Raw genomic sequence first — 23,708 nt, 5'->3', positions numbered from 1 at the left:
ATTTATAATAATAAACAAGATTTACAATGAAGATCTATCAGTTTACTTAGGCATCTACTAACCTGAAGCAATGCTTCAATAATGCAAAAACAGGAGATGAAGGAAGACATAAGATCATATTAATATCAGAGGACTTCAATACAGCTCTTTAGTAAAAGAAATCAATTATGTAAAAATTGTAAAACTGTAGACATAATCAACATAATGAATAATTCTGGATCCTTATAAACAATATACAATCTTATCAAATGTGCATAGGCCATTTGTGAAAATTATGTATATTTGGTAAATAAAATCTAATAAATTCCAAGGAATAGATATTAATGCTAGAAAACAAACCCCAAAGATCCTTCTCATGAGAACTTAAAAAATAAATATGCATTAAATAACATTAGATGAAAGTAAAATGCCAATATAAATATTGAATTAAAATTTTAAAAATATGGCATTCAACTTATTGTTTATAGTTGAGGCAGTTTTCAAAGAAAAGTGTGTAACTCTTTATCAATAAACATGAAAGTGAGTTAAAGTTCCAACTCAAAGCAAAGTGAACAGATAAAGTGAACAATTTTTAAAAGCAAAATAAAGTGAACTAAAGTCAAATTTAATGAGCAAGAAAAGAAAAATAACATAGATAAACATAAGAGGTGATTCTTCAACAATAAATGAATTACACTGACAAAAACCTGATATATGTAATAGGAAAAAACAGGAAAAATGCAAATATACAAAATTAAAAATAAAAAAGAAGAAAGCAATAATAAAAAACTTAGGAAATTATACAAATACATGGAAATTAAACAAATTTTAAGCAACAAATGGATCAAAGAAGAAATGAAGAACAGGACTTAAAAGGTTTTAAAGGAATAAAAATGGAAACCCAACATCAAAAACCTGTGGAGTACAGCAAAACAATACCAAGAAAGAAGTTTATAGCAATTAAAACCTATATTAAAAAGTAGGACCTCAAATTAACAACCTATCACAGCATCTAAGGAACTAGGAAAATCAAACCAAACCAAATCAGAATTGACAGAGGCAACTGATAAAGCTCAGCACAGAAATAAGTGAAATAATTAAATCATGAAAGATCAATGAAATGAAGAGCTGGTTCTTTGAAAAGGCAAACTTGATGAACCCTTAGCCAGACTAAGAGAAGACTCAAATAAAATCAGAAATGGAGACTAAGAAATTATAATGGACATCACAGAAATATCATTAAGGTATTATTTTGAAAAACTGTTTGCAAAAAATTTTGATAACCTAGAAGAAATGGGCAAATTTCTGGACTTATACATCTTACCAAAATTGAACCATGAAGAAAAAGAAAAACTAAACAGACCATTAATGAATAATAAAGTTGAATCAATAAAAAAGATCTCCCATCAGAGGCTGGGGTTGTGGCTCAAGTTGGAGCACTCGCCTGGCATATGTGGGGCACTGGGTTCAGTTCTCAGCACCATGTAAAAAAAATAAAATAAAGATATTGTGTCCACCTAAAGCTAAAAATAAATATTTTTTAAAAAAGATCTCCCATCAAAGGAAAGTCTAGGACCTGATGACTTTTCCTTTGGGTTTTACCAATTCTTCCTAAATCATTTCAAAATATTGGAGAAGAGGGAATTCTTCTAAATTCATTCTAAAGGTCAGTATACCTTGATATCAAAATCAGACAAGAACACACACACACACACACACACACACTAAACTGCATGCCAACATTCTTGATGAACATAGATGCAAAGATTGTCAAAAAATACTATCAATTTGAATCCATTAAAAAGATTATTCACTATGATCAAGTGGACTCCTGACATGCAACAATGGTTCAACATACACAAATAAATAAACATGATATACCATGTCAACAGAATGGAGGACAAAAACCATATGATTGTTTCAGTAGATGCAGAAAGGTAATTTTGTAAAATTTAATATCATATCATGATAAAACCTGTAGAAATTAGTTCTAGAAGAAATACATCTCAATGCAACAAAAGCCTGTGTAATAAGCCAACAGCTAATACCATACTGAAGGAGGAAAAGCTGAAAGCTTTTTCTATAAGATCTGGAATAAGACAAGGATGCCCACTTTCACCACTTTTATTCAATATTATACTGGAGGTTGTAGCCCAAGCAATCAGGAAAGAGAAAGAAATAAGGGGCATCAAAATTGGAAAATAGTTGAAATGCATTCTGCTGTCATGTACAACTAATTTAGAACAAATGAAAAAATTAAATTACAAAAAAATTGGAAAACAGCAAGTCAAATTGTCACTGTTTCCAGAAGACACAATCTCATACGTAATAAAATCCAAAGACCCCATCAAGAAACTATTATGACTAACAAACAAATTCAGGAAAGTTGCAAGACACAAAATGAGTATACAAAAATCTGTAGCATTTCTGTACACTATAGAAACTGATCTGAACTAGAAATTAAGAAAGCAACTCCACTGCTATTGCTACAAAATTAATACATCTAGGAGAAGTTGGGGCTGGGCTCAACATAGAGTGCTCACCTAGCATGTGTGAGACTCTGGGTTCCATTGTCAGCACTACATATAAATAAAAAATAAGAAATTGCATTCACCTACAATTTAAAAATATTAAAAAAACACCTAGGAATAAATTTAAACAGAGGTGAAAATATGTGTAGTAAGAACTATAAAACACTGATGAAAGAAATTGTAGAAGACAAAAAATTAAAAGATATCCTATGTTAATGGATTAGAAGAATCAGTATTGTTAAAATGTCCACATTACTCAAAGTTGTCTACAGATTTAATTCAGTCCCCAAGAAAATACTCATGATATTCTTCACAGAAAGAGAAAGAGAATAAGAATTGCATGGAAACACAAAAGCCCCTAAATAGTCAAGACAATCTTGAACAAAAGGAATAAAGCAGGAGACATTATACCACCTGGCTTCTAAATATAATGCCAAGCTCTAGTGATAAACACATATGATGTTGGCCTTACAACAGACACAAAGGACAATGGGACAGATAATAGAGCCTAGATTATAGAGCTGTAGATTATAGAGCTGTAAACCCACTCATCTATAGGCCAGCTGAACTTTGACAAAAATGACAAGCTCATGCAGTGGGGAAAGGTCAGTTTCTTCAATGCATGGTGCTGGGAAAACAGGCTATTCACATGCAGAAGAATGAAACTAAACAAAAATCAACTCCAAATGGATTAAATTCTTCAGGACGTTAGAATGGAAAAAGATCTTTTGGATAAGACTCCCAAAATTACAGGAACCAAAAGCATAAATAGAAAAATGGGATTACATCAAACTAATGAGCTCTCCACCACAAAGGGAAGAAGCAACAGAGTGAAGAGACACCTACAAAATGGGAGAAAATATTTGCAAACTATACTTCTGACAAGGGTTAATATTCATATTATATAAAAATTCCAAAATCTCAATAACAAAAAACAAAAAAGGCTAAATACCAGTAATCATGAGGGAAATGCAAGTCAAAACTGCAATGGGATAGACTTCAATCTAGTAAGGGCAGATGTCATCAAAAAGGAATAAGATGCTTTGGGAGCAGTGATGCATACCTGTGATCTCAGAAGCTGAGGAGGCTGAGGCAGGAGGATCACAGGTTCAAAGCCAGCCTCAGCAACTTAGTGAGGTCCTAAGCAACTCAGTGAGACCCTGTCTCTAAATAAAATAGAAAAAGGGCTGGGAATGTGGCTCAGTGGTTAAGTGCTTCTGGGTTCAATCTCTGGTATTCCCCTTCCTTCCCCCAAAAAAAGGAAAGAAAGAAAAAAGATAAGTGCTGACAAGAGGGTCGTGGGAATGTAAATTTAGGCATTAGGGAAAACAGTATGGAGGGCCCTGAAAAAATAAAAAATAGAACTACCATATGACCCAGCAGTCCAATCAATATATTGAAGAGACATCTGCAACCTCTTGTTTATGGCACAGCACAATTGCCAAGAAATGGAAACAAACTGTCAACCAGTTGATGAATTAATAAAGAAAATGTGGCACATGTTCACTATACTATTAGTACTTATTAATATTAGATACTGTTGAGCTACAAAACAAGGAAATTCTGTCATTCATGAAAATATGGGTACAACTAGAGATCATTAGATGAAGAGAAGTGAGCAGCTACGGGAGGACAAGGGCCTCATGGTCCCACTCTCATGTAAAACAGAGAAAATGTGGATCTCACAGAAGTTGAGAGGGGGACTGGGGACAGTAGAGGGTGGGGAAAGGATTGGGGGCTGTCAGTCAATGGGTATTAAGTTGCAATTAGATAGAAGTAAGATGTTCTTGTGTAACATTGGGTATAGATAATGATACTGTTTATTTTTTAAAATCTAGAAGAAGAAAGGAATTTGAAGGTTTTACCATAATGAGATGATAAATCATTGAGATCAAAATGTTTAATTAGTTTAAACATCACACAATATATGTATGTAGCCAAACATCATATGGTATCCCAAGATATGTACAATTTTTGTCATCTGTAAGTTAAAAATACATCTAAATAAAAAAAAAGCAAAAGCAAAACAAAATTACAAAGAAGTAATCATTAAGAGGGTAAGAATTTAAAAATTATATTGAGGGTCAGGTGCAATGTGCAAACCTGTAATCCCGGCCTCTCCAGAGGCCAAGGCAGGAGAATTGAAAGTTTAAGACCATCCTCAGCAATTGGAGAGGCCCTGAGCAACTTAGCAAGACCCTGTCCAAAATAAAAAATAAAAAGGGCTGGGGATGTAGGTTAGTGGTAAAGTACCCCTGGTGTCTATCCCCAGTACCAATAAATAAATAAATAAAAATTGTGTTGAGCTACTGCACACAACTATGCAAATTAATTTAAAAATCTATATGCAATAGACAATTTTTTAGAAAAATGCAATTTTAAACTTACCAGATTGAACCTAATAATAACAGAAAATCTAAATAAATCCACTTTCATAGGGTAAGTAGAGAAAATAATGGAAGAGTTCCCTCACATAAGCACCATGTTCAAATGACTTCTTACAGAAGAATTGAAAAAGCCTTGAGAGATTACAGAATCTCATGTGGCATGAACAATTATAGACAGCATAAAATGAAGGAGAGCTTCCTAATTCTTTTGCATAGCAAAATGAAGTTACAATACCTAAACTTTCAAAAATTGCCTGAAAAAAGGAAAAGTAGAGCCAATCTCATTTAATGCAACTCCAATGCAGATCTCTTAATAAAATATTCAACAGTCTGTGATCATACTTCATGAAAATAATACAACTAACTAGTTGTCATTTATTCCAAAAACACAAGTTGGCTCAATAACTAGAGTCTTCATATTAACTGTAGTTATGTGGGTTAGTCTCTGTGTCCTCTATTCTGTACCATTGGTCTACAGGTGTATTTTGTTGCCAATACTATGCTGTTTTTGTTACTATTGCTCTGCCGTATAGTTTAAGTTCTGAAAAACTTATGCCACCAGCTTCATTCTTCTTGTTAAGGATTGCTTTGGCTATTCTGGGTCTCTTATTTTTCCAGATGAATTTCACGATTGCTTTTTCTATTTCTATAAAGAATGCCATTGGGATTTTGATTGGAAATGCATTAAATCTGTATAGTGCTTTTGGTAGTATGGTCATTTTGATAATATTAATTCTGCCTATGCAAGAGCAAGGTAGATCTTTCCATCTTCTAAAATCTTCTTTAATTTCTTTCTTTAGCATGTTGTAGTTTTCATTGTAGAGGTCTTTTACCTCTTTCATTAATTTTATTCCCAAGTATTTTATTTTTTTGAGGCTATTGTAAATGGGGTGGTTTTCCTGGTTTCCCTTTCCGAGGATTTGTCACTGACATACAGAAATGCCTTTGATTTATGGGTGTTGATTTTATTTAAATCCAGCTACTTTGCTGAATTCATTTATTAGTTTTAGAAGATTTCTGGTAGAATGTTTTTTGGGTCTTCTAGGTATAGAATCATCACCTGCAAATAGTGATAATTTGAGTTCTTCTTTACCTATCTGTATCCCTTTAATTTCTTTCGTCTGTGTGATTGCTCTGGCTAGAGTTTCAAGAACTATGTTAAATATAAGTGGTGAAAGAGGATATCCCTGTCTTGTTCCAGTTTTTACAGGGAATGCTTTCAGGTTTTCTCCATTTAGAATGATGTTGGCCAGGAGCTTAGCATAGATAGCCTTTATAATGTTGAGGTATGTTCCTGATATCCTTAGTTTTTCTAGTGTTTTGAACATGAAAGGGTGCTATATTTTGTCAAATGCTTTCTCTGCATCTATTGAGATGATCATATGATTTTTATCTTTGAGTCTATTGAATCATAATCTTTATGTGCAGAGAAAACAGTTAACACAATATAGCCATTAATGTTAAAAACACTCAAAATAGGAATTCATGATTACTTTCCTAAAATGATAAAATATAAATTATTCAATCTCAAGATCAGTTTAATATTAGAAACTACTAGAGGCTTTCCAGCAAATGTCCAGTAACAGACAATGATGTTTACTTAGCATCCACTTACTGTTTAACCTGGAACTGGAAATAATAGTCAATAGACCTGAATAAGAGAAAATAGGGTTAAAGAAATGCAAATTGGAAAGAAAAAGAGAAAGCACAGGCCAAAAGAGTAAAATAGGAAAATTCACAAGCAGGACTACAACAAACTAAACATCTACACAGTCAAAGGAAACTATCAACAGAATAAGGCAGACTACAGAATGTGAGAAAATAATTGTGAACCATATCTGTGATTAATGGGTTATATCCAAAATATGTAAAGAACTGCTCCAACTCAATAGCAAAAACACCCCATAACATGACTAAAAATGGGCAGAAAGAGCAGAATTCACATTTCTTCAAAGAATATGTACAAATGGCTTACACCACATGAAAGGGTTTCCAATATCACTGATCACCAGGAAAATGAAAATCAAGCTCACATTTAAACACTGCCTTCCACCTTTCAGGATGGCTATTATAAAATACCCAGGAGGTAACCACTGTCATCAGGATGTGGAGAAAAAGGAATACTTGCACACTGTTGGCAGTAATGCAAATAGTTGCTGCCACTATGGAAATAACATGGTTTCTTCAGATAATTAGAAACAGAACTATTGTATGACCCCACAATCCCACTTTTAGGGGTGTTTCAAAAGAATTCAAATTAGGATCTCAAAGAGATGTCTGCATTTCCATGTTCACTGTAGCATCATTCATGAGACATGGAAGAAGTGTAACTGTCCACCATTGGATAAATGGATAAAGAAAACATCACATACACACACACACACACACACACACACACACACACACACACACGGAGGAATATTATCCTTCTGCCGCAGTCCGGCTGCAACAAACTAACCAGGGGGTGAGGAACAACTTGTGAACATTGATACAGCAGGAGTGGGAGCCGTTTATTGTAGGACAGGAGGGGTATATATACATTCCACACAGCTTATCTTAATTAACATAAACTCGATACAACAGTCAACCAATAAGGAATCTCCACACTTAATGGCTCGCTGACGTTACTTCACAAACCACTCCCTCTGGCAAAATGCCAGGCACCATCTTGACTTGTTTACAGACCCTAACATCCTACCTTACAAAAGCAGGAAATTCTTCCATATATAACAATATGAATTAATCTGGAGGACATTATGCTAAGTGAAAAGAACAAATTGTACATGGCATCATTTATGGAATGAACCTAAAATAGTCAAACTAATAAAAGAGAGAGTGGAATGGAGGTTGCTAGGGTCTGGGGAAAGAAGAGAACAGAATTTAGTTAAATGGTGTAGAGTTTCACTTATACAAGATGGATGAGCCTATGGAACGAGGAATACTTCCATCTCTCTCTCTTTTCTTTTTAACATAAGGCTAGCCTTTGCTGGGGCCACTGTGAGCCAATCATCAGCCGGCAACTAACATAGAAATACTAACCCAACATAGAAATACTCTATCTTTTTTCTCACCAGTTTGAGATGCTGCCTTTATTACATATTAAAGTATATAAGCACAGGCATTATGATGCCTAGTGTCTGTAATTAAGAATGCTGTATTTCATACTTAACATATGCCAAGAGAGTAGGTATTGTGTTTTTCTACAATAAAAATAATAAATAATAAATCAGGAGAACTTTTGCAGGTGGTGGTTATGCTTATAGCACAGCTTGGGATGATGTTTCCACCCCTGAACACTTATTCCCAAATTCATCGAGTTCTACATACAAGTATGTGCACCTCACCTTTTTGTATGTCGAACTTACCTCATGAAGTAGTTTAAAAAAAGCTGAGATCATCTCTATTTGTAGATGATATATTTCCATTCAAAGTAATTAATTTAAAAAGCAGTATAAACAATATCAAAGTTTAGTAAAGTATCATGTTACAAAACCAACATACAAAAAAAAAACACATTAGCCTTTATATGTACAAATAAAAAGAGTTACACAATATAAAAGACCTAATTTATATTAGAGAACAAAACAAAGACCAAAACCAACAAAAATACTCAGGTGCTATAAACATGAGCAGAAAAATTATAAATATATATGTAGTGCCACCGTGCCCAGCTTCAAGTTTCCATCTTCTTATCGTTACTTTGGGTTTGGAGCCCTTGACCCTTCTTAGTCATTCATAAAACACATAATTGGTTATTTTGAACTATAGTCACCCTACTGTGCTATAAAAAACTAAAAAAAAATTCCTTCTGACTGTGTTTTGATAGCCCTTACACGACCTCCCTCTGTCCTCCCCAGTCCTGCCCTCCCTGACCTCTAGCAATCACTATTCTGTCTTCAGGCTACTTTTAGTCAAACTAATAAAATATCACACACACACCCACACACACATATGACAGACCGTGCAATATTTGTCTTTATGTGTCTGAATTGTTTCTCTTAACATAATGTCCTCCATTCCATGAATTCCACGGCAAATGATAGGACATCATTCTTTTCATGACTGAATAATATTCTGTTGTGTATATATACCACATTTTCTTTATCCATTCATCTCATTGAAATAGCTTCCAGGAGTCCTTGAAAGGGACAAGTTCAGTTGCAAAAACACACTGTACTCAGAGAAGCTCAAACTATGAATGGCCACTGGGTATTTATAGTTTGTTCACGGTCCTCCGGAATCACATTAGTTTAATTACCAGAGGTCATTTTTACCATAGGCAATGTTGCCTAGCAACATGGCTGACTTTCCACCTTTATTAGTTTCCAGGAGAACAGAGCTGGAAAGTCAATTCAAGGTCATTTTTCCATAGAGAAAAAGAGTGAGTTTTATTAATTCTCCGTTCATATTTGTGAACAAAGCATGACATGTACATACATGGAAATGTCACAGAGACCCATTAATCTATAAAAATAATATGAGTTAATAGCTATATAAAAAAACTGAGTTCATAAAGATAACTGAAACAACACAAAACTCCCAACAACCCTCATTCAGAGGATAATAGAAAACAAATCATTTTGAAACTTAGCAACTAAAAGGAAAGGATGGTGTATCCAGACTTTTTTGTATTGTGCCTTAGGATAATGAATGAGTTGATAAGGGGAATTTTCTCCTTTTAGAAATATTCCAGTTGATAAACGAAGAAGGACAGAACTAAAAAATGACCCTTTTGTGACTTCTACTGAAAGGATGAATCTGGCCTTGGTTACCAGGGCCTGCTACCAGCAGCAGTGGGAGACAAGGAGACATTCTGCGCCCCCTGCTGGTAAAACATTTTTGCAGAAAAGTCTAACCTGCCTCTGATCAAGCTTCTGGATCTAAGCACCAATCATCAGGGACAGAGGGATATGTTAAATGATACTGTGACGATACAATTCCCAGAATTCAGACTGTGGAAATGGAATAGGACCAATGTGACAAATGACCTGATTTCTTCGACAAAGATATGGGCAGAAAGTGAGGGAGAGGAGGAGTGAGGAGGAGAGAGGAGGAACAGAGAGATGTGAAGGGGGGAATTTATACAGTAAGAGAGACCTCCAAGATAACAGGCCTCCTAACCAATTATAATGCATGAATCTTATTTAGATCTTGATTTGCACAATCTGCAAAATATTATGATTCAATTGAGCTAATCTCAAAACTAAAGACTGTAAGATAGGAAAAAATTATTGCTTATTTTTTAGATAATACAGGCTGAGTATTCCTTATCCAGGATGTTTGGTATCAGAAGTATTTAGCAGTCTTTATAAAAAAAAATGTTAACATATTTGCATAAACATAGTGAGATATCTTGGAGATGAGACCCAAATATAGACATAAAATTCACTTATGCTTCACAAAATATCTTATGCACATTGTCTGAAGATAATTTTATTTGATATTTTAAACCATTTTATGTGGGAGTTTCCATTTGTGGCATCACATTGATGCTCCAAAAGTTTTAGATTAATATCTTGGATTTTGGATTTTTGGATTAGGAGGCTCAAGCTGTGTAATGTACTGTGGCTATGTTATTGAAAAGAATCCCCAACCTTAGGGATACAAACAAAGTTATAGATGAAATTATAAAACATTTTGTTTTATGTTTTCTCCAAAATAATCTGCCCTATGGGGAAATGAGTGGAGGACTGGATAAAAGCAATTAGCCAAGAGTTGATAACTGCTGAAACTGGGCAGTAAGTTTGTGGGGATTAGTACACTCTTTTCTTTACTGCTGTTTAGAAAATCCAAGTAACCTATGTATACATATCATCTCTATAAGATTGCTTAGTGTAGCTACATTAACAAAAAAAGAAAAAAAACCCTGAAAGTAAACTGAATATCTAATGAGGGCATATAGTTGAATAAAGTGTGGACCTTTCTTACCATGTGGCCATTTGAGAGAATCTTCTAGAGCCAAATTGCAAAATGCACATATGTACATGGGACTCCATTAAAAAAAATACAGAACCCTACACATGCATATTTGTATATACGTGGGTGCCCATCAGGTGGTCATCTTGGGTGACCTGGGTTTGGAGGAGTGGGATGGTGTTTTGGGGAATGGCAGGGAGGTGAGGCTGCTGAAAGTCTTGGCATATATGAGAGAAAGCTGTGATGTGACTGTGTTCTGCAGGCCTGCGAGCTGTATGGCCAGAGTGTGGGCTGTGGGGTCAGGCTGTGTTCCAGTCCAGATTTGCCTCATGCCCAGGGTGACCTAAGAGTGAGTTCAGCAGTGTTTGTGGAGTGCCTGGCCTGGTGCCCCACCTGGCCAGGGAGCTTATAATACATAGGCAAAGACGTCACTCTTGCCCCTAAGAAGCTGCCATGCTAAGGTCTGCATATTTATGCATAGGATGCTATGGGTATATTGCTTGACTTCTAGGAGCTCAGTATCCTCATCCATCAAATGGGATGATAACATTTAGTTCACAGGGCTATTAGGAGAATTCGATATGTGCAACACAGATATAACCGCACTTTCTTGGGTCACCCACTTCCCATCTTAAGGGGCAAACCAACTTGCTCTCTCTGCCTCTAGAGGTTGGAATATAGTAATGTGCAAGGTGGAGAAGTTATGGAAAAGCAAGTCTAAAAATTAAGGCATAAAGGGTTAAGGTAGGATCTTATGATGGTTTCTTGAGAACATGGAGGAAAGGAAGTCAATTCATCCATCCATCCATCCATTCAAAAGCATTCATTTAATGCTTACTATCTTATACATCAGTGAACAAAGTAGACCTGGTTACCAAAAAGGGGAGAGAGGTAATAGACATTGAAATGAATGTCTTTTCCAGCATATGTAGGACGATAGAATATTCCACTGAAAATGGGAAGAGCAGAGCTGGGGAAATGTGTGTCTGCTAAGGCTGCTGTAGCAGACAACCAGAGACTGGGAGGCACCAGAAGCAGGAATGTATCCCCCGGTTCTGGGGACTGAAGTCTGAGATCAAGGTGTCCGCAGGGAGTGCTTCCTCTGAGACTTGGGGAAGGCTTTGTCCCAAGCTCCACTCCTGGCTTCTGGCATTTATGGCTTGTGGCCCCCAGCTGCAGTGCACTCCTGGCCCTGTGTGGAAGTCTGTCTTAGCATCCCACCCCTACTTTATTTCACCCTACATTTTCTATAGGTGCAATATAGTCATACACAGTGGTGTGATTTGCACAAAATATAATGATATGATTTGATCAATATCTTTCCCCAGTATTTCCAAATGCTTCTTTTTATAAGGACACCCACTTCAATGAAACCTCAATTGATGACATGGGCAATAACTCTATTCCCAAGTAAAGTCTCATTCTGAGGAGCTGGGGGTACCTTAACATATGAACTCACACAAGAGGAAGACAGATTGAAGGGCCAGGTGGGTGGGAGGGACCTTAAACAGGGGAGTCAGAGGAGGCCTCCTTGAGAAGGAGACACTGGAGTGAAGAGTTGAGGAAGCAAGAGTAGGATAACCAGGAGAAGCACCCAGGCAGTGGGGGCCAACATACAACGGCACTGAGGTGGCAGTAAGCTTGGGGTACCCCAGCAGAAAGCTGGCTGGGTGGAGTCAAGAAGAGAATGAGGGGGCACAATAGTGTGTGAGCATAGGGCTCAGACCCTGTGGTCCCAGAGGCCTGTGAAAGGCATTGTGTTTTACTCTGAGCCAAATGGGAAGCCATTGCAGTTTCTGGGTGGAGTAGAGACGTGATCCAACTTGGGGAAGGGTGATTTGGGTGGTTAGTTTGAGGATACATTATAAATGGAGTGGAGGAGTCATTAGAAGGCCAGGGCTGTGGTCCTCATGGAGACTGAGACAGGAGAGAGCAGAGAGCCTTTGGGGGCAGCATCCTATGCAGAGAAGGAGGATGGATGTGGTGCACAAGGAGATGCTTCAGAAAGCTAAGGCCTGGCTATCAGGTGTCTTCGGATGGGTATGATTTAAATACTTTCCTCTTATTGCACATTTAAAGAGTCTAGCAAAATACCCTGTGGATAGATGATCCCCCCATGAAGGTTGGTTTCTTTCTTTTCTCTTCCTCCTGGAGGGGCCTCGCCTGCACCCACCCCTCCCTTCTCCATTCCCAAACACTCATCTTGATCCCTGCTGGCTCTTCAGTCCTTCAAGAGTTTGAGCTGGTTTTGGCTTAAATTAACAAGTTTTAAATGGTCTTCTAAGGAATCCTGGATTTTAGAGGCAGCCTCTTGGGGCCCACGTGAGCAGCAAGGAGATGTGAAGTGGAGGCACTTAGATTTTCCTGCCCACTTGCCTACCCCATCTCCTGGTTCAGTCACAAAAATTCACTTCTGTGATTTACATACAGATGTTCAATAATGGATTTCATATAAAAAATAACCCATTGTCTTAAAGCACTCCTCTTGTTTGAAATATGTTTAAACCCCCTGAAAAGCAGAGAAATGAGCCTCTAATGACAGAAGTTTAGATCCTGCTGGTTTTGCTGGGTTTTGGTTACATAGGCTTACCTACTTCATCAAGGATGACAATGATGATGGTAACTAATATTTACTGAGGGCTAAACTTGTCTTGGTTTAGGATCCTGAGTAGGAAATTTTAAAGAACAAAGCTACACATAGTTAAAGTAAAGATTTGTAAAGCCATAAAATGTTAGAAGTTGAAGTGCTCTCAAAAATGATCTCGTTTTAACCTTCTCATTTTATTAGCAAAATAACTGAGAAAAATATGAACTCGGTCAAGGTCACCTAAGGACAGCTGGGTCTAGAATCTTATGCTCTAGGTCCCTGGTTTTCCCATTGTATCCTGCCGGGGGGGAGGGCAGGGGAAGATCCTCAGATTAGGGTAAAGAGTGCCAGGATACAGTTGTGGAAATGAAGGGTAGACAGGAAGTGTGTACCAAAGACATTTGATGTGACATTTACCATCCCTGGGAATTCAGGTTTACAAGCACCACCACATTTTAGAGGCTTTTAAACTCTCTAATTGCTCATTTATCTGATGTTACGAAAACAATTCCCACAGACGCAGACTGACAGGTAAATAGCTCGTTGAGAATTTATTTAAAATGATAAACTAACACAATGTGTCTTCCCTTAAGAGAATTATCAAAAGCACAGGATTGCACCGAGTTTGCAGCAGTATTTCTTCTGTAGTGACTGTCGTCTGCAACTGCCTAATTTTCTTGGGGAATATTTCATTCCTTGATGCATGAATTACTGCACTGTAAGTAACCTTCACATGTCCTAGAGTGACAAATAGCTCAGGGTAATTTGGTGAAGGTTAAGGAAATCAGGGAGTTGGCCACATCTGGTGAGAATCCTGCTTCTGCCTCTGAGAACTATCCTATGTTGGGAAAGCACTTAAGCCCCCCATGCCTTGGTTTTCTCTTCTGTAAAATGGAAATAACCATATTTATCTTGTTGGATGGTAGTGGGAATCAAATGGACTTTATCTATGTAGCACCTTATTCAGTGCCTAGTTTCATAGGTGCTAATTTATAGTGACCTACACTATTGTGCAGAGGTAGAACCCTGCAAATGCAGCTGGAGTGCAGTTTTAGGGTACACTGGTGTGGCTTTTGATTCCCTTAGGCTGGGTGAAGTTTCAGTGAGTGTGGTTACTAATTAGCTATGTAGCGTTGCATGAATCAATTTTCCCAAAGTTGCTGTTTGCTCATCTGTGAAATAGGGAGAATAGCGATAACAGTATCTACTTTATGGGTCATTTTTACATATAAATGAGCTGCTGGTGAGTCCCCTATGTCTTGCATGTGATTAAAATGACTATTATGGTTTTCCAGAGACTGCCATTCAGATGTAATAAGCCCATGGTAAAGAAAACAGAGGAATAGGACATTTTGTTTGGGATAAGGAAAGGTCTTTCTAGAAGCTTTTCTGAAGTCAAAGTGTTTCTTAGACTTCCTGACCACGACCTACTGCCTTTTTGGCATAGCACAGGCTGCTTCTTATTAGTGGTTAGAACACTTTGTGGGCAGTTGTGTAAGAGGGGAGGAGAGGACCCCAAGAAAGTACTGACACCAGCAGGCCTGGAATGGACCACGGTGGTCATCTGTTCAGGCTCTGGTACAGCCGGGAACACTCCTGCAACCCCTGGGCTCCAGCCTTTCCCTGTACTCCTGGGCTGAAGGGGAGCTTCTGCCTGGGGAAGCCTCTCTCAATTTGATTTGGGAGCTCTCTAGCTGCTGGGAAACTCTTGAGCTAATATGTGGTAAAGCCTCAGGAAACATAGACTCACTTGGGCATATATTCCTTGGCCGGGGACCATGTTCTTTGAAATATTGCTTTCTTTTTATGAAATCATTTTAATTGTTTTTTATTGACCAACCAATTTTCATACTCCCAGCTGGCAAGCTATATCATTTCCTGTGACATATCCACATGTTTAACTTGCAATCAAAGGTTTTTTGAGTTATGTAGGAAAATAAGTAGTTTCTTGATTGAATCAAGTTAAAAAAATACATGTTTATTTTGTATTGGCTGCAAGTTACACCCCAAACCACAGGGTTCTCTTGTGTTAATTATAGGAAAGGGAACATCGGTCCTATTATCTAGACATATTCTATGACACTCCTGAGTTTGCTTAATAATAACTGGTCGACATTATTGACTTAAATAATCTAAGTCCTCACCAGCTCTCAAGGCCTGTATTTATTGAGTAGAAGTTTCTGTGGTAGATATGTACATTCCCAGCAGCCACCCAACTTCCCCTGGAGAGTTGGGACTAATCATCTCAGGCAAAAGAGTAATTCACTTCTTTGCCTATTGGACTACTAGCATGCAGAGGCCAACACCACCAATCTCAATTTTGACTTTAGTCAGAAAAAAATGTTGTTCTGTTGTCCAGTGGCAAGATTTTTCTCCTGGCATCTAAGACTTTATTACTAATAGAGCCCCAAAGTACACAGACAGGGAGTATAAATACTTTAAGTGGATTATTGTGAGTAATAAAGACAGAGGCTCTGCCCATTTCCCCATCTAGTACCCAGACCCATGGACACTAGTTTGGGGGAAATGGTATCATTTTTTGGATATGGGTTCAACAGCATCCTTTAGGATAGCCCCTAACTTTGCAAGAGACTGTTTCTGAATTGGCTCCACATCGAATCTTCAACAGGTCCTTCTCTGAGTCCATCAATCTGTGTGCTTTGAGGGATTGGGGGATGTTGTAAGACGAGATGCAATTCCACGAGCACACACCACCATCGTATTTCTTTGGCTGTGAAAATGAGTTATTTGGTCAGAAGCAGTGTCATGAGGGACAAGAAGAGAGTGAATAAGCCTTTTGTACATTCACAGACAGCTGTGGGCAGCGTAGGCTTGTCCCTGTGCAGTAGAAGGGTCTGCTTCAGTCAGGACAAATTGTTGCCCTTTTCAATGGAAGGGGTCCACTGCCCTCAGTCTGCCCCCATGCGACTCAACTGTTGTCCAGGAAACGGCACCACATGAGGCTTTCACATTGATCTCTGCTGTGGGCAGGTCACAGGCAAGGTGGGAGACAAATGAGGCTGGTTGCAGGGAGCTCCTTTGTGATCTCCCGTGCAGCCTCCATTCCTGTGACCGTGCCTCTTGCACAAGCCCTGAAGTGGCTGTGGAAAGAGGTCGACTGACATCAACAGATTTTATTTGTCCACTTCATTGTAACAATGGCCTCTGAGTGAGTCTGATAGGATGCAGGCATTCACAATTTGGGCTCCACATTGAGCTGTCCATGCGTGCCCATTCCCTGACCCCCATCCACTCTTTTGCTTTCTAAACTCTGATCCCATCGCCAAACCATCATCCACTGTCTATGAATCACTGTAGGCTGGAATTTCTAGCAATCTTTTACAGACAAAATAGATAATATAAAGTTCTTCTCGATGGCCTGAGTACCTCTTGGTCTTCCTTCATTACTATCTTCGGGGATAGTTCTGGTTGGGGTGAAATTCTGCAGTAGCCCATCGTCTGTTTGTGCTAGTATATTGTGCAGTCCCATCTGCAAACCAGAACTAAGTTTTTATTCTTTATCAACTGGTCATAATAATTTTCCATAATCCTGAAGCTTTGAGCTGAGGGGAGGTGACACAAGCATCTCAATTATTTGCTCCTGTGATTGACTTGCATCCATAGGACCTGCTAAATATAGATCTTGTCTATATACCATTTTACTACATGATGGAGCACTTCACAAGCCTGGATCAGGTGCCACCAATTTCATGAAGAGCAGCTCATTTCTGGTTATTTGTTGTTTCACAGGTAGGTACTCCATCTCTCTGGGGCCATAAGCTTAAAAGTTGTCTGTGAAGAAGCCGAACAGTTAATTGCATGGAGTGCTCATGGGCTTTGCTACCAACCCCCCGGATCTTATGTTATGATCCTCTGGGAGAATATCATAGCCTTTATTTAGTGTCCCTATTTGTCTCAGTTGCTCCAAGTAGCACTGTATTTGCTGGGGTACATGATCTAAGTGACAGAATAACTTGAACTTCACTGGACTTGCTAAAAAGCCTTCATTTGTTCTGTCAAACTGGGGTCATGTGGGTTACTTAATAAATAGTTCAGTGCAGCAACTCAAATGTCATATATAATTGCCTTCAAAATCCAAGAGGCTTATCAAGCATTGGATCTCTTCTTCCCTGGTAGGCAAAGCAAGGAGCAGAAACAATTTTTATTGGAGGGAATATCCCAACAAAATCTCAGACCATTAGGTCCCTAGAAAGTGTGCTGGTTCCTGAGCTTTTCCACCATCATTTCTTATCCACTAGCAAATGAGTAATAGATGTTTTCCTCTTCCTCTCTACCAGGTCCAATCAGCATGATTTGTCACTTGTATAGTGGATCTGTGCAGTGTTTTATAGAATGGTAAGATGATTAAGTCCCTATGGCAAGATTGTGACAGAAAACAAGAGTTAAAATAGCCTTGAGGAAAGAGAGGATAGGTGTATTGTTGTCCCTAACATGAGAGCAAATGACCTCTGAAGGCAAGAGGGAGGGCAAGAGAGAACATTGCCAAATCAATAATTGCCTGCAGTTGCCAAGGGCTGCACTGATTTGCTCCATTAAAAGCATACTATATTTGGAGCACCACCTGATCAAGTTTTTTAAAAATAATCCATTTTCATTTTCTGAGATCCAGTTGTTTGCTTTATAGGCCAAACAAAGGAGTTAAGTGAGAATGATAAAGGGATTAGCACTCTTGTATTGAGGTCTCTGTGACTCCTGGTAGGGTGCAAGGTTTCTTTTGGAATAATTATTTGGGCAGAGCAAGGAAGTTCCAGAAGCTCCACTTACCTCCCTTGACCGTGATAGTCACCCCTCTGTAGTTCAGGAGGTCAGTGTGGGGCTTCTGCCAGTTGCTGAGTGTGCTGTGCTGGAAATGGGGAAGTAACCACAGGGTGTTTGTAGGTCCACTGGACATACTTTGAGATATTCCCAGGCCCCACCTACTTGTCACCAGGTCTCCACATGCCTCAGTATTAAATGCTGTGTCAACAGGGTTGCGTTACTAACTTCAATGAAGGGCTCATGACTACTAATCCTGAAAGTTCCACCTGTTTTCCTGCCAGGGCAAAGCAAACCTAGTAAATGACCACAAGTCCTTCTGGGTTAAGACTTGTGCAAATATTTACATTAATGGGGACCTTCCAAGAGAGGCCCAATCTTGCTTTCAAGGAGGAGAGCAATTCACCAAGCTTATTCTTGCCAGATTTAGAGTATATCCAGTTTATAGATGGAATGGTTTTTTTTAGTAGGCTGTCAACTTATTCCTGAAGATGCTGTGATCAGTTAGCCACTGCCAAAGTCCAGGGGAGTCAAAACATTCTGATAGCCATGACATCTCAGTTTCCCAGGCCATTAACTACACCAACCTTGGCTCTGACAGTTAAGTTCTACCCCTTGGCCTCTGCAGCTTCTGGATCCCATTATTTTTACTAAAATAATGGAGCCATTAAAATGACAGTAGTATTGCCCACCTTATATTAAATTTATTATTAAATTATGTTTACTGACTGTATTATAGTTGACATTTTTGTTTCATTTTCCAATATTTACTGTTTTGTGCATTGAACTTTTCTGCTATGATCTTGCTAAATTCATTTATTTTTCATGAAAATTTCAGTCATGTCAACTGTACATAAACATTTTACTTATTCCTTTTCAATTTTTATGAACATCTATCTTCATTCCTTATTGCATAGGCTAGGACTCCTGGGAGTCTGGTGTTGAACACTGGACAACTTTGCCTTGTTTTTCATATATTAATTTCATAAGTTCCTTCTGTTCCTAGTTTTAAAATTATGAATGGATATTGAATCTTGTCAGATAATTTTCTGTTTCTATTAAGGCAATCAAATGATATGTCTTTTTTAAATCACTAGTGAAATCATCTATCCTTTGAGTTTTCTTTGTAGGAAAATTTTTTATTACAAATTAAATGAGAATAGTTATAGGGCTATTCATATTTTATATTAACTCTTGTCAGTTGTGCCATGTTATGTATTCAAAGGAATTCATTTGTTTTTTTCTAACTTGCTCAATATATTGACATATTTATTCATAATATTCTCTTATTTTTAAAAGTTTATAAGACCTATATTGATTTTCCTACTTGCATTTCTGGTATTGTAAACTTTTTCTTTTTTTCTTTGTTAGGTCTTACTAGGGGTTTTAAAATTTATGAATATTTTCTAAACCAACTCAGTTTTGTTGATTTCCTCTATTATATGTTATCTATTTTTTAATGGTTTCTATTTTTATTTTTATTGTATCTTTCCTTTTACTTGCTTCAGCATCTAGCTTAGTTTGCTTATTATTTTCTAGCTTTTTATGGTGGGAACTTAGATTATTCTTTTTGTAGCTTTTTTTCATTTCTAATTTGAACATTGGAAACTATAAATTTCCAAATAATAACTTCTTTAGCTGTATCCCATTAATATTGGTGTTACATCTTATTTTTATTTTACTTTTAAATATTTCTAATTGTTCCTGTGATTTCTTTTTGGGCCGAAGAGTTATTAGAAATGCATTATTTAATTTATAATATGTAATATGTATGTATATATGTGTATATGTGCATATATAATATATGTGCGTGTATGTGTGTGTTTTTCTAATTTAATTCCATTGTGCGCTGTGGTCAGGAACACACCCTTCAAGGTTTCAATTTTCTAAAGTGTCTTAAGCTTGGCTTTAATGACCCAGCTATAACAGTGGTCCACTTTATGCTTTGAGTATAGCCATTGCTGCTCTGCCATTGCAACTTATTTTTAAAAAGGACACGATTCTTTCTCATCCTCTCTCCCTGCTTCTCCCTAATCTCCACCCCCGCCTCCTTAATCTCAGGGGAAGGAAGATTGCCTTTCTTCTCCATCCTAGGAAGAGTTATCTGTCCCTGAGTACAAACCTACCAGTGGAAAGAAGTAACCCAGACTTTGGAGATGGTACTAAAAGATCTCAGAAACGACTCTCCCAAATTAACAAGTGAATTACAACCCAGACAGGGAACACATGGTCACCTCTTTAAAAGCCCCCTGTTCCTGCTGATGGGCAGAATCACAGCCTTTGAGACAGAAGTCCCCTGTGTTTCTGCTCTGCTAGCAAAGCAATAAACCACCTTTTTCCTTTTTCTCAACACCAAGTCCTCATTACTGAATTGGCATTGGACAAGGACCGTTACAGAAGAAGACCACAATTGCAGGCATGAGAGTAGGACACTGTATTTTCTGATTGTGGCAAAAACACTGTCTCCTGTCCCAGGTGCTCTTTTTAAAATGTAAGCCAGTGACTTCATTTGTCTAGTGATAGGGGAATTTGTCTCTTTCTTTAGGTCTTCTTTGGGGCCATATTTTTTTTTAAAAATATTAGGATTATCTTCCTCTCAAATATATGCTGGAATTCATTTGTAAAATCACCTAGCCCTGGTATTTTGGGTGGATGGGAGATGTAGAGAGGGTAGCTTTTGATATCACATTTTCCGCCATGATTTCTTCTCTCTTATTTTTTCAGTTTTGTTATTTTATATTTTTCCTTTGAAAACCATACGTTTTATTCATATTTTCAAGTCTACTAACATTGTCGGGCAATGTGTTTTCTTTTGTGTCTTAGGATTTCCATGCATTTGTTATTTCCCTTTATTCCTGATTTACAATTATTCCTAATTTTACAATTTTATGCTTTCTCTCTTATTCTTGATTAGCTGACTAATGTTCTATTGGTTGTATTGATTTTTTTTTGCTACAAAAATATCTGCTCTAAAATTAGTTTATTCTATTATTTGTTCATTACTGATTCATTATTTTTTGAGTTTATAGTTTCCTTGAACGTTTCTCTTAAATTGTTTCCCTTTTTTAATTTTCTATTTTGAATGCTCTTGTGGTTAGTAATATAAATGTCTGAGGATAAGAATTTTCCTCTGGGCATAATTTTGATGTATTCCAGTTCTAACATGCAATGTTATTGTTTTAATTTTTAGATATTTAACGATTGCAATGTATCTATTATTTTTGACCCAATAGCTAAGTAGGAAAGATGTTTTTTTCCCCCTTTTTCAAGTGCTTGGCTTTTCTGTGCTTCTGTTTGCTACTTATTTATTGTCTTATTATATTGCAGTCTCAGAATGTGGTTTGTATTATAACAGCTTCTTGGAATCTATGCCTACAAAGACGGTAATTTTTGTAAATGCACCATAGCAACCTAGGAAAACATAATTTTTATTACATTGTTTACACACTTTATCTCCTTCCTTATTTTCATATGCTTTATCTGTTGGAGAGCTAAAAAGGAACATTAAAACCTTTTATTACTTTTACATTTTTGGTCAGGTTCTCTTCCACTTCCTGTGGTTTTACTTTACAAATGTTGCTGCCTGGTTCCTTGATTCCTAATGGTTCACGATTGCATTACCTCCTGGTTTGCAGCCTTAATCGTTGTAAAGTGACTGCTTCTACCCCCATGCCATGCTTTTGACCTTACATTCAACTTACCTAATAACAGCATCTCAATTCCATCTTATGTCCTTTCAAACTTCCCTTCCAGGTGAGGAGGCTGGTTTGAGAAAAACAGAAGTGATGTGGCTGCCCCCTCTCCCTCTCAGCCCTGTCTGCGCTCTTCCCTGCATGGTCTATGGAGAGCCTCCTGCTGAGTGTCCTTGCTCTGCCTTGGCCCACTGACACCCAGCTGTTGCTGTCTCTGCCAGGTGAGAGCCCTTCAGGTCTCTCTTTGTTTTTTCAAGGTTTCAAAGCACTGAGAAAGCACTGCATGATATCCTGAGTGCTTCCCCCACACCCAATAACTTTGTTTATTATAATGCACACTAAAGTAGAAGGAGCAGAAGGAATAGATGGAAATATAGGCAAAAATAGGCAAGAGAAAATTTCTTCCGCACAGGGTGCTTACTAACGTATCTTAAAGCTCTCTTACTTTGGTGGAGACAGGAAGAAGTCCCAGCACAGAACATGAAGAGGGACAATTGATGCAGCTTCTGCTCTATGAAGGTGGATTCTTTGGGACCCAGATGAGGGGAACCTCCCCAATCCAGTCGTTTGAAGGAAGTGACATGGAGATAGCTTCATGGTGGTAGGGGACATACAGACATGAACAGTGGGAGCATAAAGTTAAGGGAAGCATTCTATAAAATGGGTGCTGATTCCCAATTTACCTGCAGCTCTGACTGGCTTAAGATGATAGGATATGTCACATTCCTCAGCAAACTACCTGTTATCTTCAGGTGAAATGCAGGCCCCGAAATGCTGATAGAAAGAACATGATTTATTCTAAAGGTAGGGGGTGAATTTTTGTGACCCTTACACAGACCAGATCCCAGAACTCAGGGAGATAAAGATAAGTGCCTCCAACCACAAATTCTGTAAGAACAGGTTCCAATTAAAACCAGTCAACATGGGCCAAAGGGACCTAGAATTATCATGGCAGTCAGGACTTGAAAGTCTGATGTCACTCTGCTGTCAGTCAAAACTCAAGAAGGGGACCTGGGAAGACACTCTGGAAACTTCTCTGGGACCCCTGATAAAACTGGAAAGCAAGAGAGGCGTGCTGTCCCTCTCTTCGTGAGAAGGCCCCACTCTCTACTTTGAGAATGTCCCTCTTTCCTCTTTTCTATCCCTTCAAATAAACTCATGCCTGTTACTGAGCGACTTGTCTGAAATCTTTCTGACTTGTTGTGTAAGAATTGAGGTTTGAAGTGTGTGTGTCAGGGGAGAGGGTCTTGTGCTACCTCAGCTTCCCAGAAATCCCAGTCCTGTAGTAACAGGAGTTAGCCAGGTGAATGGCAAGGAGCATGTGCATATTCAAGACAGAGAGCATTCAATGCTCAAGGTCATGGATGTAGGTATTTATTCTCACTTCATGGAGAAAATGGGTGAATTTCCAAGATGTTAAGGAATTAGCCAGGATAACAGTAGGTGGGGGAATCAAGACTGGAATCCAGGTCTTTTTGACCCAAGTCTATGATCTGCCCCTCCATGTACCACTTGTCCAAATGTAAGTCCCTCTCAGTGGAGTCTCATTTCCTCATTTTCTTGGTGTGTCTGCATTCTTAAGTTTTCACATTTTCCTCTGTAGTCACAGAGCTTTCACACAGAGAACCAAATGACTAAAGTTAATGTTAATGTCTCAACTAGTTTGTCTTCAAAGAGATTTGTATTTTAATGATAAAAATCCAGAAGATTGAAAGAATACAACTGTGGCAGTGGAATCTCATACTTTGTTCAAAAAAAAAGAAATGTTTTAGTCAGCTTTTATGCCTCTGTGACTGAAAATATTGAAGAAGAACAATGTTAAAGGAGGGGAAGTTTATTT

The 23,708-nt window shown here is 37.9% G+C and overlaps 1 long non-coding RNA gene across 1 annotated transcript in view; it reads left to right on the top strand.

Annotated features, from left to right (window-relative positions):
- The window catches only part of LOC120884317 (uncharacterized), a 67,770-nt gene extending 44,729 nt beyond the window's left edge, over nucleotides 1-23,041 (top strand). The window contains exons 2-3 of the long non-coding RNA XR_005726714.2: nucleotides 21,930-22,089; nucleotides 22,328-23,041. This is a non-coding gene — a long non-coding RNA (uncharacterized LOC120884317). The remainder of the gene's footprint in view (nucleotides 1-21,929; nucleotides 22,090-22,327) is intronic.
- The last annotated feature ends 667 nt before the right edge of the window (nucleotides 23,042-23,708 follow it).

This window comes from Ictidomys tridecemlineatus, chromosome 3 (genome assembly GCF_052094955.1).
Source record: "Ictidomys tridecemlineatus isolate mIctTri1 chromosome 3, mIctTri1.hap1, whole genome shotgun sequence".
In the NCBI taxonomy this organism is placed as follows: domain Eukaryota; kingdom Metazoa; phylum Chordata; class Mammalia; order Rodentia; family Sciuridae; genus Ictidomys; species Ictidomys tridecemlineatus.
This window is presented reverse-complemented; position numbering and strand designations above follow the sequence as displayed.